Source organism: Nuphar pumila, chromosome 5 (genome assembly GCF_984573655.1).
Source record: "Nuphar pumila chromosome 5, dmNupPumi1.hap1.1, whole genome shotgun sequence".
Classification (NCBI taxonomy): Eukaryota; Viridiplantae; Streptophyta; class Magnoliopsida; order Nymphaeales; family Nymphaeaceae; genus Nuphar; species Nuphar pumila.
Genome location: NC_143253.1, coordinates 24,984,902 through 25,002,003, shown reverse-complemented (window position 1 = coordinate 25,002,003; position 17,102 = coordinate 24,984,902). Strand labels below are relative to the sequence as shown.

At 35.8% G+C, this 17,102-nt stretch overlaps 1 pseudogene; it reads right to left on the bottom strand.

Moving 5' to 3' along the window:
* Positions 1-8,377: 8,377 nt before the first annotated feature.
* LOC149837160 (putative aspartic proteinase GIP2 pseudogene) lies at positions 8,378-9,697 on the bottom strand (annotated as a pseudogene).
* Between the last annotated feature and the right edge of the window lie 7,405 nt (positions 9,698-17,102).

The window sequence follows — 17,102 nt, the reverse complement described above, 5'->3', positions numbered from 1 at the left end:
GCTGTTTTTTTTCAATTTGGGTATTATAGGATGGGTTGGGTCCAAATGGACCCAACCCCTATGGTTTTAAATGCGACCCATTTCGAGTATCATTTGGATATTGGATCCAACACACACACACACACACACACACACATATATATATATATATATATATATATATATATATATATATATATATATATATATACTCACATAATATATATTTATTGATTTATATTAGTGTGGATTGGGTTCATTCACTAGAGATCCAATACAAATTGAAAGATCCTAAGTAAGGATCCACAACCAATTATATATATTATGTATATATGTATATATATCTTATATTTATTTATTTGTTTAAAATTGGTCTATCTAAGTAGATCCAATTTTAAAAATGATGTTTTTAATACTTTGGATCACTTCGGGATCCAACTTGTTTTGGGTTTGGATCCACCTCATGGATCCAAATCCCAATCCTATGGTTTGAGTAACCTGGATCCCTTCCTAGATCCACATTCAAAGTTTATTTTTAACTTGGACTAGGTTCAATCGAATGGATCCTAACTCATTAACATATCAGTTTATGAATTTGGATCTATCTGGATCCAAACTCAATTAAATTATAAGATCCAATGGATCCTATGCGTTTAAGTCAAACAGTTTGAACTGAATTTCATGGGGTTGATCCTTAAGGTCCCCCATCGAGATCCAAATTCAAATACGTTTTAAAAGGCTCATAAATCTTAAATAACTTGATAAGATCCAAAACCTTGGCGATAATTAACCATCAATTAATTATCCCAAAGAATTCCATGATAACCCCTTATCATTTCTGAAATTCCAAAAAGTTTGCAAACTTTATAGGGTTGGTCGGTATTGTTGAGATTGTTTCTTGCCTCAAAACTTTAGAGTAAAGGCACAATATCTTTATAAAATAGAACAACTGGTTGTAACATAGTTGTAACAAACGATTCATAACCTTGGCCTAATCCTTATAGAAGCCAAAAGGTTTTAACTTTGACCTTACAAGCTTTCCAATAGTGGCGAGATCATTACACTCCCTTAAATTTTCTTGCATATTCAGTCAATTTATCTGACCCTTTCTTGATTGTGGTCAATTATTGCATGAGATAAAATTCTCTCTTGCGAATCTTGGGCAAAGGCCTCAACAAGGGTGTCCAAATGTCTTTAGACATCTCTAATCAAACAACCAGGCTAAGGACATTCTCTGATAGAGTTCCAGTTATCCAACCCTTTAACAACCTATTTGATTTTTTTAGGCTATATAAGCAAGATTCGAGACACGATTTTGCACAGCATCAGTGCTGGTAATGTGTCAATGCATATCTGACATGGGTGTCTCACCAATGAGAAAGCCCCGCATATCTTGGCTCGCTATCAGGGGCAACATTTGTGCCTTCCATAATAAAAAGCTAGAATGACTGAGTTTTATGAAGACGAAGTTGGACACATTCATAGTCGCAGGGTAAGGATAATCAGATAGCATGGAATTACACATGCCATTCTAACTGCTAGAGTTTTGATTTGCAGAGTACATTGATGCCATGATGAAACATTATCATAACAAGGCAGAGGTAGTGGATCAGACGTATCACCAGTGATGCTCTCATACCATAAAGTGAATCTATGCAAGAGAAGATGAGAAGAAGAGAGACAGAACAACAATATATGTGTCCAATGAATAAACCTACATCCACATAATAAAGAGCTCTTCTATGTTCTTTATTCAAAAAAGAAGAGAAATATATATGAGATACATCATATGCACGTTGAGAGAGAAAAGATGAAGGAAAGAGGATCAAGTCACACATTGTGCAGGAATGAAAAAGAAAAAGAAAAAATTAGAAAGAGTGCAAGTTGACCCTTCTTTCTTGATTCTAATTCTTCTTTAGTTTTCAATTCTTCTTCCTTTCCATATGCTGGCCATCCTCATCACTTGCCTTCTTTTGAGTGATTCTTACCATAGATTTTGAATTGCCTTGATCCATGCTTACCTTAGCTGACACACCTACTAGACTTGATATCACCTTGATTCCTTGACATGGATAGTTTTAGAGACTTTTCTCTTTCCAAAACATGAATGGCTAAGTCATCCTTACCATTATGGTCTATTATCTTCTCAGCCAAATCATCTTTACCAGTATGGTCAACCTTACCTGCACGATTCATTTCCTCATCCGTATGGGTGACCTTCACAGTTAACACCAAATCCTCTAAGTCACCCTTACCTTAATTTTTGACCTTAACTGTACCAGTATAGTCGACCTTACTTTCCTGAATCTTTATTTCCGTAGTAGTAAAGATTTGAATAGCTTTGCCGTTATCTCAAAAGATTTTTAGATGATTTAAGGTGTTAGCAAAAAAGCAAGTTTAAGGTTTTTTAGTCATCGCCAACTGATTTATTGCATATAATACAACCTCTGTTATGACCATGGATGATTCACTATGCTATGTCCTTACTTAGAAGTAGATAAGTGTTTACAACTTGGATTTGGTTCAGTTTCTACTTGTATTAGCTGAAGATCTGTTCGAGAATAAATACTTGTATTAGCTGAAGATTTGTTCTATCCATGTGTATCTGAAGTATTGGTGTGATGATCATCTGAATCTGAATGGGATGTTCCAATGCAAAAATACCTATTTAAGTTTGTCCATGTGCTGGACATCTGAGTTATCCAAGAAAAGTCAGAAGGGATCATGGCTGCTATCCATATCATCCTTTCATGTTAGTTGTGTGTGCGTGTGTGATGGGCCATAAGAAATCTATCCATATGTATGGTTTGAATTGCTAAAAAGTGTATGTCATTATTCCGATTTTAGGGTGGCATGTGTACAAAAGACTAGCCATATATATATATATATATATATATATATATATATATATATATATATATATATATATATATATATATATATATATAGTGAAATGCATAGCTGCTTGATGAATAGGTGCTTGAGCACCTATTTAATCACGTGAAAAAAATAGAAAAAAACGTGTTTTGGCACAAAAAAAGATAAAATTACCTTTAGTTTTGAAGCGCCACTAAAGGTCTCAGTTCCACTGGGACCTTTAGAGGTGCTTAAAACCACCACTAAAGTTAAAAAAGACATGCACGACATTACAAATTTATAATGCCATGCACATCCTTTTGACGTTTAGTGGCGTTTTAAATGGTCTTTTTTTCTCATTTTTGCTTCAAAAGACATCTTTTTAGCATTTTATTTTGCTCATTGTCCATCATGCGCACGATGGATGGTTAGCGTTGATTAAGCATGGGTTCAACACCTAGGCATTAAGCACCTAACCTTTACTCATATATATATCCTAATGCTTATTTGTCAATGAGGTCCTGTGCTTCATGACTCGTCTCCTCAAGTATCTGTGGCCAAGGAATTCTGCAATTGGGTATGTTGTCAGAAATTGTCTCCAGCAGTAGCTAGTATAACCAAACATCTAAGAATCATTCACTTGATGATAGTATTCTTTGCAGCACTTATTTTGAAGAACTTGAAGATTCAAAGAACATTGGGAGAAAATATTTTCAAAATGAGAGATAGAAAAATGCCTTGGACAAATACAATCTGTCATGTAAGCTTATCATATCCATGATGGATAATGACAAACAACTAACAAGATCATGAATGGAACAATCCAAGCTTGTTCACATGTCAAAATATGCTGCTTTATATAAATTTAGTTAAATAGGGAAGATGTAATGCTAAAACGTCAAAGCCTGATAAGGCTTAAGAAAATGAATTCAGGAAAACAACCTAAAGCCAAAAAAAGGTTGTACAGGATAAAAAATAGGTGAGAAAGCATTAGTGAAAAGTAGTAATAGTAGTAGCTATTTCTCAGTTTCTGGTTTGCCATGGAAGGTCACCAAAAGAAATCACGCCAGCTTCACTCATTGACACATCTTGACCAAACAAAAGATTTTCACTAGCGAATGTAAGTAAAACCTTTACCGATGAGGTTTTTATTGGCGCGGCGATTGCGACAGTAAACACTTTTATTGGCACAAAAGCTGCACCAGTAAAACTCAAATTTCTTGTACAGCGACTCCACATGTTTGGATCAAATCCTAAAACTATTCTTGCATGTTAATTTTGGACTTAGATGGGTCCAGCTCCAACAAGGTCAATATAACAGTTAAAACCACCATTCAATTACTCCCACAAATTCAGTTCGAACAATATATAAAGAAATCAGACTGAAGTTTTTCTTTTTGAGGCTAAGTTGTTCTAAGTTACATGTTGCTAAGTTGCACGTCACAGATTAGAGAAAGGGCTGCTTCATTATGGAATATTTATATTTGCATCTCTAAGAATCCATAATCTATAAAATATGAAATGAAAATGATAAAATTGTTGTAAAGCTAGAACTATATAGAATGTTTATGTTTGCATTGAAGATAAATATTGAATCTTGACAGATCAGATTGTGCACATGATTCATATGGAATCACTTTTGGAGTTGAAAGAGTGGCACTTATTGCTCTTAAAAGAATATATGAAGAGCACTTTTGATCATCTTTTGCTTAGAGTAGAAGAGAATAATTCACTAAGAATCATCATCCAATAAGTAAGAATTGTTCACAACATTGTTTGAATCCTCAGTCATCAGGACTCTCATGTTAAAAAAAAACTTGAGATAAGAAAGTCACCAAAGCATAAAGTCATCCACACAAATCACCATAAACATTACAACAATGTTGATCCTAACCTAGTTTTTATGTACCTTTTTTTAGATTTGCAAGGGGACAAGTTGATTAATGAATTAACTTTTATATAGTTAAAATCTTAAATTTTAATTAAATAACCTAAGGTTGATGTGAAGCATTTGCTTGGTTGATCCTTATAAATTCCATCAATTGTTTAACTTGAGCTTCCAGCTTATTCATTTTCTCCAATCAGATCTCCAACTCATGCATCCTTTCAATTTGAATTTTCATCACATTCACTCTTTCTTGCAGCTCAGTGATCTCTTCTCTATATCCTGCATTTTGTTGCATCAATTGGGTTCGAGTAGGGCCTGGACCAAAAAACTCAGATGCCTTAACACCTATGACATAAGTACAAACTCACCAATATGTATCCTGCACAAATGTCAAAAAGAATTAATAATGATAACATAATAAGATAAGCATGATCATAAAGATAAATGATATATCAAATTAATAAAATGATATTTGCCGGTTCAGTATGATATTGTGCAAGGTTTTTTGTACTAGTAGTATGCAAAATCTTTTGCTTTGCACAATTGACAACATTCTTTTTTTTGTGCTTACAACAATAAAACAAGTTAACAGCATAAATAATTATAAATATTAAAATTATCAACTATAACTTGCTTTTATCAAGATTTAACAATCATACCTTTGACTCACTAGAAGTAAAATCTCTCGTAAGGGCTGCTCACTAATTAAATGGAATACTTTACACACGGTTTCTCATGTGCTCATTATATGTATTGTACTTTTTATAGACTCGTAGTAGCTCATACCTCTAATTTTGAAAGCATCTTGTGTACTTTTTCATCAACCAAACTCTCATGCACTCAAGAACATTATGGGTCTAGGTAAGTTGACGGATTGAGTATTTTAATATTAGTTTAGAGTATGTAATTAAGGATGTTGATTGTTAATGAGAATTCACCCACTCTATAATGATGGAGGTTGTTTTCACTTGAATGAAAACAACTCTCTCTCCATCTTAATTGCTTTTAACAAAAACCAGTTGACACTTGGCTTCTTTTAAACATTAAAAACAAATTGGTCATCAACTCCTTCTTTGGAAGAATCATGTTTGAGAAACACACCTCCAAAATGTTGAAGGCATCATTAACATAACATCTTTAGGTGATACTTGACAAAAATGTTGAAAACACGGTAACATTTACTAGATGAGCTGCTCATGGCTCGGCTCATAAAGAGTTCATTTGAACTCATAAAATAGGCTCGACAAGCTCAAGCATGAACAACCAATGTTCATCTCGGCTCAGTTTGTATAGGCTCGTTTATTAATAATGAATATTTTATATTATAGAACGAAGGTGATTAAAGTGTTTGGCATGCAAGCAATAAGTTTAGAGTTCAAATCCTATTACTTACAAGTTTGAAAAAATTATTTATTTTGTAACCGAATTCGTTTGAACTTGGCTTAGTACGTTTAGGGTTCAAATTCTATTGTTTTCAACTTTTAAAAAAAAATATATAGATTTTTTTTATAAATGAGGTTTCTCATGCTCAGCTCAACTCAGCTAGACACAAAACAAAATCAAAGCTTGAACACCCTTTGTTGGCATAGTTCGGCTCATTTACCAGCCTTAATTTAAGCTCTGTTTGGGAGCTGTTGTTGGGAGGGGAAACGAAATAGGTAGATTTTACCACAACAACATCCTCATGTAGACATTGTTGAAATCTGCCAATTTTGTACTCCATTGCCCCTCCCAAAATGAGGAAGCCTAACGATGGAAACTGAGTAGGAGTCAGTGTATCCCCATTGCTGCTCTCATCCCGTGCTTCCAAACAGAGCCTTATTACCTTATGAAAAAAAATAGTCTTATTACAAACATTAAAAAGATCTTGTTGGATAAGTATCATGATCATAGTAGCCGAACTCGATCGGCGGTTTACTATTTTTTAGTATTTTTTTATTTTTATTTTTTTAACATTTTATAAGTTAATAAATGTTAATTTTACATGCATGCATAAATAGAATTCAAATACCCAATTTAAAAGGCAAATAAATTATTTGAGTTTCTTTACTTATTTTGTTAATTTTTTTCAACATTAAGGCTTAGAAAAAATAATCATGAAAATAAATATAAAAGTCATTGAATTGATTAATTGTGATTTATCTTGATTTGCCAATTAATCATAATTTGCTGAAAATTTGAAATTTGAGCTGCAATTTTATGAAAAATTAGTAAATATATCAATTTTAATATTTTAAAAAATTATTTTACAACTTATAATTGCAATTCTGCTTTCCAATTGTGAAAATGGGTGATTTACGTATGCAGGTGAAACAAACATGCTAACTCCATTTTTCTGTGAGGCTCAGAGTTAGCAAGGGTTTTTTCATGTTCATGCATTTAAGAAGTAAATCCATTCACACCACCTCCCTGCAAATGGATTTACCTATGATTTTTTTTATACATGGGATAGCCTTCTCATGATGGGATGCCTTTCCCGTGGTAGTATTTTCTTATTGGTGAGAAAGAAACAAAGGAAGCGTTAGGGTTTTCAACCCTTTGGAGAAGGTCAAGGTAACCCTTTAATGCTTTGGAAAGGGAATGTCCAAATTACTTTGATGTCCTCTACGTTTATGAAACTAGTACAATTATTCATTCTAGGGGAGAGAAAGGGGTGCTTAGGTGTGCTAATGAGGGTTGAAAAAAAACGAACTTAGTATTCATTTGTTCCATCTGGTCTAAATTCTAGGGATCGGCTATATTTAGTTTTTTCTTAATACTTAGTATTAATTTTTTACATCAGGTACTCATTTGTTCCATCAGGTCCTGGCATTATTGGATCTAACTTAATCGTGTACAGCTTAAATCAAATTCAGAGTTAACTGGAGAAAAGTTAATTACGGATGTCAATGAACGGGATTTTATCCAATATCCAACCAAATTTGATTCTGTTTAGTTGCATTTGGTAAGCCAAAACAATAAAAGAAAATAATCTGATGCAAATATGGTTTTGAATTTTCACTACCAAATTCGAGAAATATCTGAATTATTTTACATGCAAAAAAAACGGATCTGGTATGAGCTTGTCACCATCCGAATCCGTTTAGCCATCCAATTAATCGAACATGGTATTGGCCACATCTGATCCTTTTACATCCTTAAAGGTAATGTAAAAACCAAATCCGATTACCTAATCAAAAATACATTTTGTATCTAAACATGTAGGGTTCAGATTCGCATTTGGATTGAGATCACTGCATAACTAATTGGATTCCATTTCATTTGTGGATTCAGTTGGATATCCCATCCAGACCCGATCCATTGACATGGTAATATGGCACACACCATTTGTCCTACGAGTGCAGACTATGTGAACACAAAGAAATGCCAGACTGGGATGCCTCGTGGGTTTCTCCTACCGGAATCTTTTTGACTGCCTTATTGGACAAGAGGTAGTGGCACATAAATTAAAGCACACAAGAGATAAAGTTTGTTTATGTCAGGGCCACCCAAACGCTCCCAGTTCGAATTCAATATCTCAAAACCCAAAGTAAACACAGATCAAACGGAGATCAATTGCTGAATTTCTCAATTTCTATTCATTTATTGCTCGGAAGCATGTCTCGTAGTAACGTAAGGTACATCATCCAAACAAGACCCAAGTGGGCATAGGCGCTAGAACCCTGAATCAAAGGTGAAATTGAAGTTTCCACATGTAGTTTGATGAAACAACAAGGAAGAAGTGAAGCCTACTCTCGAAGCAACAAGATCAAACTCCAATAGATTATCTTCCAGTTGGTGCCCGCCTATGACTATGGGAGTCCTTAGGTTTAGACCACCATCAAGAAATCCCAAGCACATGACTCCATCACTCACCTGCACCATAGAATTTGCACCCAAGATCCTCCACACCGCACCTTCTCCGTCCAAAACCAGATCGATCTCGGGCACCGCTGATCCAACTCTCGTGCTCGCGACATTGCTTGTGCTAAAGCACGCCGAGAACGGCTTCGTGGCAGCCACTCTAGCAATCTTCATAGCCGCTGCTTCGCGTGCAAACGCATCCTCTAGATCCCTGTAAATGGAGCTCTCCAGCGTCGTGTAAGCGACCACCGTGCTGAATTTTGCACCACCATGTCCATCTTTGTCCATCTTAAGGAGCGTAGCATTCGCCGGGATCTCTTTCTCGTTCACTTTGATAGCGACCACGTTGATAAAGTACTCGCTTGAAGGCTGGTTAACGTAAGTAATGATGGTACTTCCGAACGGATTAACGATCAATGGCGCGTATGCTAAAAGTCTGGAGGCGTCGACGTCGGGAAGAAAGGAGTAGGCCGGCGGGTTCCCGATGAAGACGATGCCTGAGCTCCGCGGGGAGGGAGACAAGCAAATGGAGAATTTTCTTGGATAGTTGAAATAATCGGCAAGCTGCACCGGCAACGAAACGTTGCACCGGCCGAACGCGGCCATTCCGGCGGCAAACTTTGCGAGCCCGTCGAGGAGCTGGGGATGAGCACAGGAGAACAAGAAGCTTGGCATGGCGACGGCTCGGCCCAGATTCCGGCCGTCGGTGGCAGAGAGTGCAATTATGTCAGTCATGGCGTTGTTGAGGCCGGCTTTCCGGGTGATGGGATTCTCCGGGAAGAGGCCGCAGGTGTCGTTGGCACAGTCAGGCCCCAGCGGGGTGAAGCAGTTGCGGCATGCGAGGGAGTTGGCGGTGGCGCAGAGGGGTGAGGAGCAAGGGATGTTGGCGTAGGAGGAGGAGCGGTAGTGGCGATAGCAGTCTGTCCAGAGGAATGAGGCACCTAGGTCCAGAACAAGGTTTTGGGGTTTGAGAGGGCTCTTTTGGGAGACATGGAGGACGTATTGGAGGGTGGCGAAGTCTTTGGTCACGTTGGCAATGAGGGCCGGTGGTGGCCGCACTCGGAGGTCGGCAGTGGCTGAGTGGAGGGTGAGGAAGGCCCATAAGAGGAGGAGGAGAGGGGTGGGAGACATCATCACTTCTCTTCAGGCAAGGTGGTGGTGAAAGGTTTCTGAGTTTCAAACCAAGCATTTTTTTGGACAGATATAGCTGGGAGGTATTCAGTTATACAACTATGCCCGGAAGCTCGAGTTTGTGTGCTCTTGAAGTCAAACCCCTAGCGCCTACTAGGACAAGTTACCCTTATGACTTTATGCACACAAGGGTTAGAACCTACTTTCCTTGTTTCTTATCTTCATACCTTTCTTAAATCTTATGAAGCAAGTTGTTTCTTATCAAGTCTGACTCACTCTATGGATGGATTCAGTATTGTTGATTTAATAAGAATCGTCTCGCCGTTTGTATTTTTCAACTGAAAATAGGATTTTTGAAATTACAAGATTCTGTGTTTTGTCAATGGTTGATTGTTGAATTGCCAAAAAATCATGCACACACAAGCCTCAATGATTTTGGCGTTTTAAATGTCGATAGATTACATCTATGGTGTCTGATTTGATCAAAACTACCTGCCTCAATGAAATACCTATGAGTAGAGTGGGCAACGGGCCGGGCAGCCCGATGGCCAAGCCGACCTGGACAGCCATGGGTTGAGTTTGGACCAATATTTTAGGCCCGAGCCCATTAGGTACTAGGCCGAAACCCTGCCCCTTATATACCTGGGCTGAGCCCAAAAAAGCCCAATATATAGGCCTGAGTTATTTATTATTTGTTTAATAATAATATAAATTTTTAAAAAATTAACCATTGCATATTAACTTGATAATAATTATTATTATTTACCTAATTAATTATATTATTTTTATAAAAACTAGAATGATAATTTGTTGGTTACATGAGAAGTTGAAAACTTGTTAATTATTACTATTTACAAATGAATTTGGCTCAGGCTATTTGAACCCGACCGGCTTCACATTAGCTCAGGCTAATGGGTCGGGCCATGGGTTGCTCTTCAAACCCGAACCCATTTAATACCGGGCCAAAACCTGACCCATTAGTAAACGGGTCTGGCCGCACTTAAAGCCCTACGAGCGGAGCTCTAGGTCAGGCCAGGCAGGTCTGATGCCCACACCTGAGGTATGAAGAGATGGGGATGGAGTTTGGAGATTAGTGGAGCTGATTTGGCTGGTTGGGCCCGCTTCCCTTAGTTTCAAGAGTTAAATCTTGACCAGGTATCTCAAGTCGTGTTAGTGTCTAGACTCTTCCAGTCGAGGCATTCATTTTTTTTTTTACAAAACTGAACTGGGTTGTTGAAATGGAGTTTGTTTACAGTGATCTAACTCATACATATTCAGTGGCCCCATAAACATGGCAAGAAAACTAATAAATTAAGATATACTCATATAAAAAATATATATAAATTACCACAGCATCTGCCAAATAAATACCTTGCAAAAAGGTACAATATTGACTTTCAAAGAAAAGGAACTAGGATACCTTGATATTATCAAGCTGGTAAGAAATGAAACGGAGATCTAGAGACCTGAGAGGCATAATCCAAGAAGAGGTGAGGCCCTTTAAAAGAAGTTTTACACTATGAATGGTCAGAGCTCCAAGGGTATAACATCATTATTGGGGAAAAAAGATGCACTTGGTTTCCTACCAAAAAATGGGGACCTCATAAACAAGTTGCAAACCTACCAGTTCATTCAAATAAAGAGAATTACGAGTCATTTGAGTAGGAGAACCAATCCAGATTCCTGTCCTTATGGCTTTTTGCATCCAGAATACAGCAAGCTTTTCACCACAAGAAGTAAAGGTCTCATTAGCGCCAGTAAAACCTTTACTGGCGCACTAAAATATTTTGATGCTAAAAAGAAAACCACAAAAAGAAGCCGGCACTATTTTAGCACCAGTAAAAGTGTCAAATGGTGCCATCTTTACAGGCAATTTTACTGGCGCCAATTAAGCGCATAAAACCCTCTGCTATTAAAACAAAACAGATTTACGCCCTGCTGCAGTCCATCTGAAAAGGTTGAAAGTCAAAATTTATTCCATTTATAATGCCAAAATCTACGAACTATTACAATGTCTATATATATCATCATACTGTCCAAAAAAAGAATGATTCAGCGCAAACATCAAATATTTAATCCATATTTTTGCATGAATGCATTACAAAATTACTGATTTTCCACCTATATTAAAACTTGATGAATAAAAAAAATTATTATTTTACATTAAAAAAAAATGATGCAAGGTCTGATCCCCCCTGCCCTTCCCCCTCACACACATATACATATTTATCTATTTATGTTAATATTAGATACCCTCAACTTTATTGTACTTTTTAGTAGAAATTAATCAACTTTTTCATATTTTTATTTTTGCAATTCAATCTTTATTGATGTGATCTATATTGTTTCTGTAATTAGTGAAAACATATTCTACATTATCCAGTGGTTCATACCAGTTTACATATTTGGTTAGTTTACATATTTTAGTTTCTCTTGATCCAGGATAACTAAAATATATAATTTGACATGCACTCAAAATTTTATAGATTTTTTTTTTTAAATTTCACCATATGAATGAGATCTAGATGCATAATTTTATACTCTTGGATAATCTGATTATGATGTATAATAAGGATCTTTTAAGGATTGAAAATCAATCACTCAATTTTCGTAAATATGCTAGCATAAAAAATCACATTTCTTGATTCGATTATGATGATCCAATATTAGATTCTAAGCAAAATGGACCACACCAAATGCATCTCCAGGGTTAGATTTGTGTAAAAAAACCTATGAAAATCTCGGTTCATACCAGTTTACATATTTTGTTAGTTTTCTTTAGTCAGAGGTAACTAAAACATGTAAACTAGACAAATATATAAATTGGCATGCACCAAGATTTTTATAGATTTTTTTTATTTTTTTCTAAAATTACACCATATGGATGTGATCTAGATGAATGGCTTTATAGAAACACTCTTGAATCATCTGATTATGATATATAAGAAAGATCTTTTAAGGCTTGAAAAACAATGGCTTGGAATTTTTGTAAATATACAAATAATCAAACCTTATATATATAGGTAAATTCGCTCCTAATCAACCAATCCCCAGATGCCATATATATCCCACCAATCACCAGCATTTAACATAACCCACAACAATAAAATGCAGGCGCCCAACTAATTGGATGGGCCACATAAGACATCAGTTAAGAGATCCCAAGTTCCCAATCGCTGCAAACTGATAGCACCTAGAAAGAAAGAGTGGAGTTGATTTACCTGATCCCAATTAACATTTACATCTAAAACGTGATTCTGTGTGACAGGACATGTTCATAGCAGGCAGCAATATAAGCTCCACCATCTTAGTCCCTTGTGCATCCCAGTCTGGCATTTCATTGTGTTTAGGGATGGCAGTGGATTGGGGAAAAATGGGCCCCGCTTGGCCTCACCCCATTTGGACCGGGGATGGAGGACATGAAACAGGAATGGACTTACACTTTTTCCCTCGCCGCCCCATCCCCGTCCCGATCCCTGCCTTCCTCCGGCCTGCCCCGTCCCCAATCCTTCTTTAGGGATGGTAATGGACCGAGGGGAAATGGGGCCCCACCCCACCCCGCCTCGCCCCATTTGAACCGAGGATGGAGGACATGAAATGGAAAGAGGTTAAAATCAAAACCCATGCAGGGCGGGGGTGGAGACCTTGTCCCCTGCCCCCACCCAGGTCCACTGCCATCCCTAATTGTGTTCACATAGTCTGTACTCGTAGGACAAATGGTATCGGGTTTAGATGGGATATCCAACTGAATCCACAAATGAAATGGAATCCAATTGGTTATGCAGTGATCTGAATCCAAATGCCAATCTGAACCCTAAATGTTTAGATACAAAATGTATTTTTGATTAGGTAATCGGATTTGGTTTTTACATTACCTTCAGGGATGCAAAAGGATCAGATGTGGCCAATACCATGTTCGAGATGGCTAAACGAATTTGGATGGTGACAAGCTCATACCAGATCCATTTTTTTTGCACGTAAAATAATTTAAATATTTCTGGAATTTGGTAGCAAAAATTCAAAACCATATTTGCATCCTATTATAATCAGATATTGTTTTGGCTTACCAAATGCAACTAAACATAATCAAATTTGGTTGGATATTGGATAAAATCCGGTTCATTGACATCCGTAATTACCTTTTCTCCACTTAACACTGAATTTGATTTAATTTATACACGATTAAGTCAGATTATAATGCCTGGACCTGATGGAAAAAATGAATACTATTAAAAAAAACTAAATATAGCCGATCCCTAGCATTTAGACCAGAAGGAACAAATGAATACTAAGTTGTTGTTTTTTCAACCCTCATTAGCACCCTTTCTCTCCCCTAAATGAATAATTGTACTAGTTTCATAAACGTAGAGGACATAAAAGTAATTTGGACATTCCCATTCTAAAGCATTAAAGCTTCTCTGAAGGGTTGAAAACCCTAACGCTATTCCTTTGTTTCTTTCTCGCCAATAAGGAAATACTACCATGGGAAAGGCATCCCATCATGAGAAGGCTATCCCATGTATGAAAAAATTCATAGGTAAATCCATTTGCAGGGAGGTGGTGTGAATGGATTTACTTCTTAAATGCATGAACGTGAAAGAAACCCTTGCTAACTCTGAGCCTCACAGAAAAATGGATCGAGCATGTTTGTTTCACCTGCATACATAAATTACCCATTTTCACAATTGGAAATCAGAATTGCAATTATAAGTTGTAAAATAAATTTTTTAAATATTAAAATTGATATATTCACTATTTTTTTCATAAAATTGCAGCTCAAATTTCAAATTTTCAGCAAATTTTATGATTAATTGGCAAATCAAGATAAATCACAGTTAATCAATTCAATCACTTTTATATCAACTTTAATAATTATTTTCTCTAAGCCTTAATGTTGAAAAAAAATAACAAAATAAGTAAAGAAACTCAAATAATTTATTTGCCTTTTAAATTGGATATCTGAATTCTATTTATGCATGCATGTAAAATTAACATTCATTGACGTATAAAATGTTAAAACAAAAAAAATAAAAATAAAAACTGAAAAATGATAAACCGCCGATCGAGTTCAGCTACTATGATCATGGATACTTATCCAACAAGATCTTTTTAATGTTTCTAATAAGGCTCTATTTTTTTTCTCATAAGGCTCTGTTTGGGAGCCCGAGATGAGAGCAGCGCTGGGGATTCACTGACTCCTACTCAGTTTCCATCGTGAGGCTTCCTCATTTTGGGAGGGGCAATGAAGGAGTACAAAATTGGCAGATTTCAACACTGTCTACATGAGGATGTTGTTGTGGTAAAATCCACCTATTTCGTTTCCCCTCCCAACAACAGCCCCCAAAAAGAGCTTAAATTAGGGCTGGTAAATGAGCCGAACTATCCGAACAAAGGGTGTTCAAGCTTTGATTTTGTTTTGTGTCTAGCTGAGTTGAGCTGAGCATGAAAAAAACTCATTTATAAAAAAAAAAAAATTTAAAAAGTTGAAAACAATAGAATTTGGACCCTAAACCTATTAAGCCAAGTTCAAATGAATTCATTTACAAAATAAATATTTTTTTCAAACTTGTAAGTAATAGGATTTGAACTTTAAACTTATTGATTGCATGCCAAACACTTTAACCATCTTCGATTTATAATATAAAATATATGTAAAATATATTCATTATTAATAAATGAGCCTATACAAACTGAGCCGAGATGAACATTGGTTGTTCATGATTGAGCTTGTCGAGCCTATTTTACAAGTTCAAATGAACTCTTTTATGAGCCGAGCCATGAGCAGCTCATCTAGTAAATGTTACCTTGTTTTCAACATTTTTGTCAAGTATCACTTAACGATGCCTTCGCCGACCCCAATTGTTTTGGGATGAAGGCGTAGTAGTAGTAGTAGTAGTTGTTGTTGTTGTTGTATCACTTAACGATGCCTTCACCATTTTGGAGGTGTGTTTCTCAAACATGATTCTTCGAAAGAGGATCTGATCACCAATTTGTTTTTAATGTTTAAAAGAAGCAAGTGTCAACTGGTTTTGTTATTTGCCAAGAAGCAATTAAAATAGAGAGAGCGTTGTTTTCATTCAAGTGAAAACAAGCTCCATCGTTATAGAGTGGGTGAATTCTCATTAACAATCAACATCCTTAATTACATACTCCAACATAATATTAAAATACTCAATCCATCTACTCACCTAGACCCATAATGTTCTTGAGTGCATGAGAGTTTGGGTGATGAAAAAATACACAAGATGCTTTAAAAATTAGTGGTGTGAGCTACGATGAGTCTACAAAAAGTACAATACATATAATGAGCGCATGAGAAATCATGTAAAGTATTTCATCTAATTAGTGGGCAGCCCTTACGAGACATTTTACTTCTAGTCAGTCAAAGGTATTATTGTTAGATCTTGATAAAAGCAAGTTATAGTTGATAATTTTAATATTTATAATTATTTATGTTGTTAACTTGTTTTATTATTGTAAGCACAAAAGGAAAAGAATGTTGTAAAGCAAAAGATTTTGCATACTGCTAGTACAAAAAGCATTGCACGATATCGTACTGAACCGGCAAATATCATTTTATTAATTTGATATATCATTTATCTTTATGATCATGCTTATCTTATTATATTATTATTATTAATTCTTTTTGACATTTGTGCAGGATAATATGGGCGAGTTTGTACTTATGTCATAGGTGTTAAGGCATATGGTCCAAGCCCTACTTGAACTCAATTGATGCAACAAAATGCAAGAAAGAGTGAATGTGATGAAAACTCTAATCGAAAGGATGTATGAGTTGGAGGTTTGAGTGTTAAAAGTGAATGAGCTGGAAGCTCAAGTTAAGCAATTGATGAAATTTATAAGGATAAACAAAGCAAATGCTTCACATCAATCTTAAGTCATTTAATTAAAATTTATGATTTTAGCTATATAAAAAGTTAATTCATTAATAAACTTATCCTCTTGCAAATCTAAGAATAGGTACCTTGCCTTTACTAAAAACTAGATTATGATCAACATTGTTATAATGTTTAGGGTGATTTGTTTGGATGACTTTATGCTTTGGTGACTTTCTTATCTCAAGTTTTTTCTAATAGGAGGGTCACGATGACTGAGGATTCAAACAATGTTATGAGCAATTCTTACTTATTGGATGATGATTCCAGGTCGGTGATATAATTGTGAATTATTCTCTTCTACTCTAAGCAAAAGATGATCAAAAGTACTCTTCATATGTTTTTTTAGGAGCAATATGTGCCACTCTTTCAACTCCAAAAGTGATCCCATATGAATAATGTGCACAATCTAATCTGTCAAGATTCAATATTTATCTTCAATGCAAATATAAATATTCTATTTAGTTCTAGTTTTACAACAATTTTATCATTTTCATTTCATATTTTAT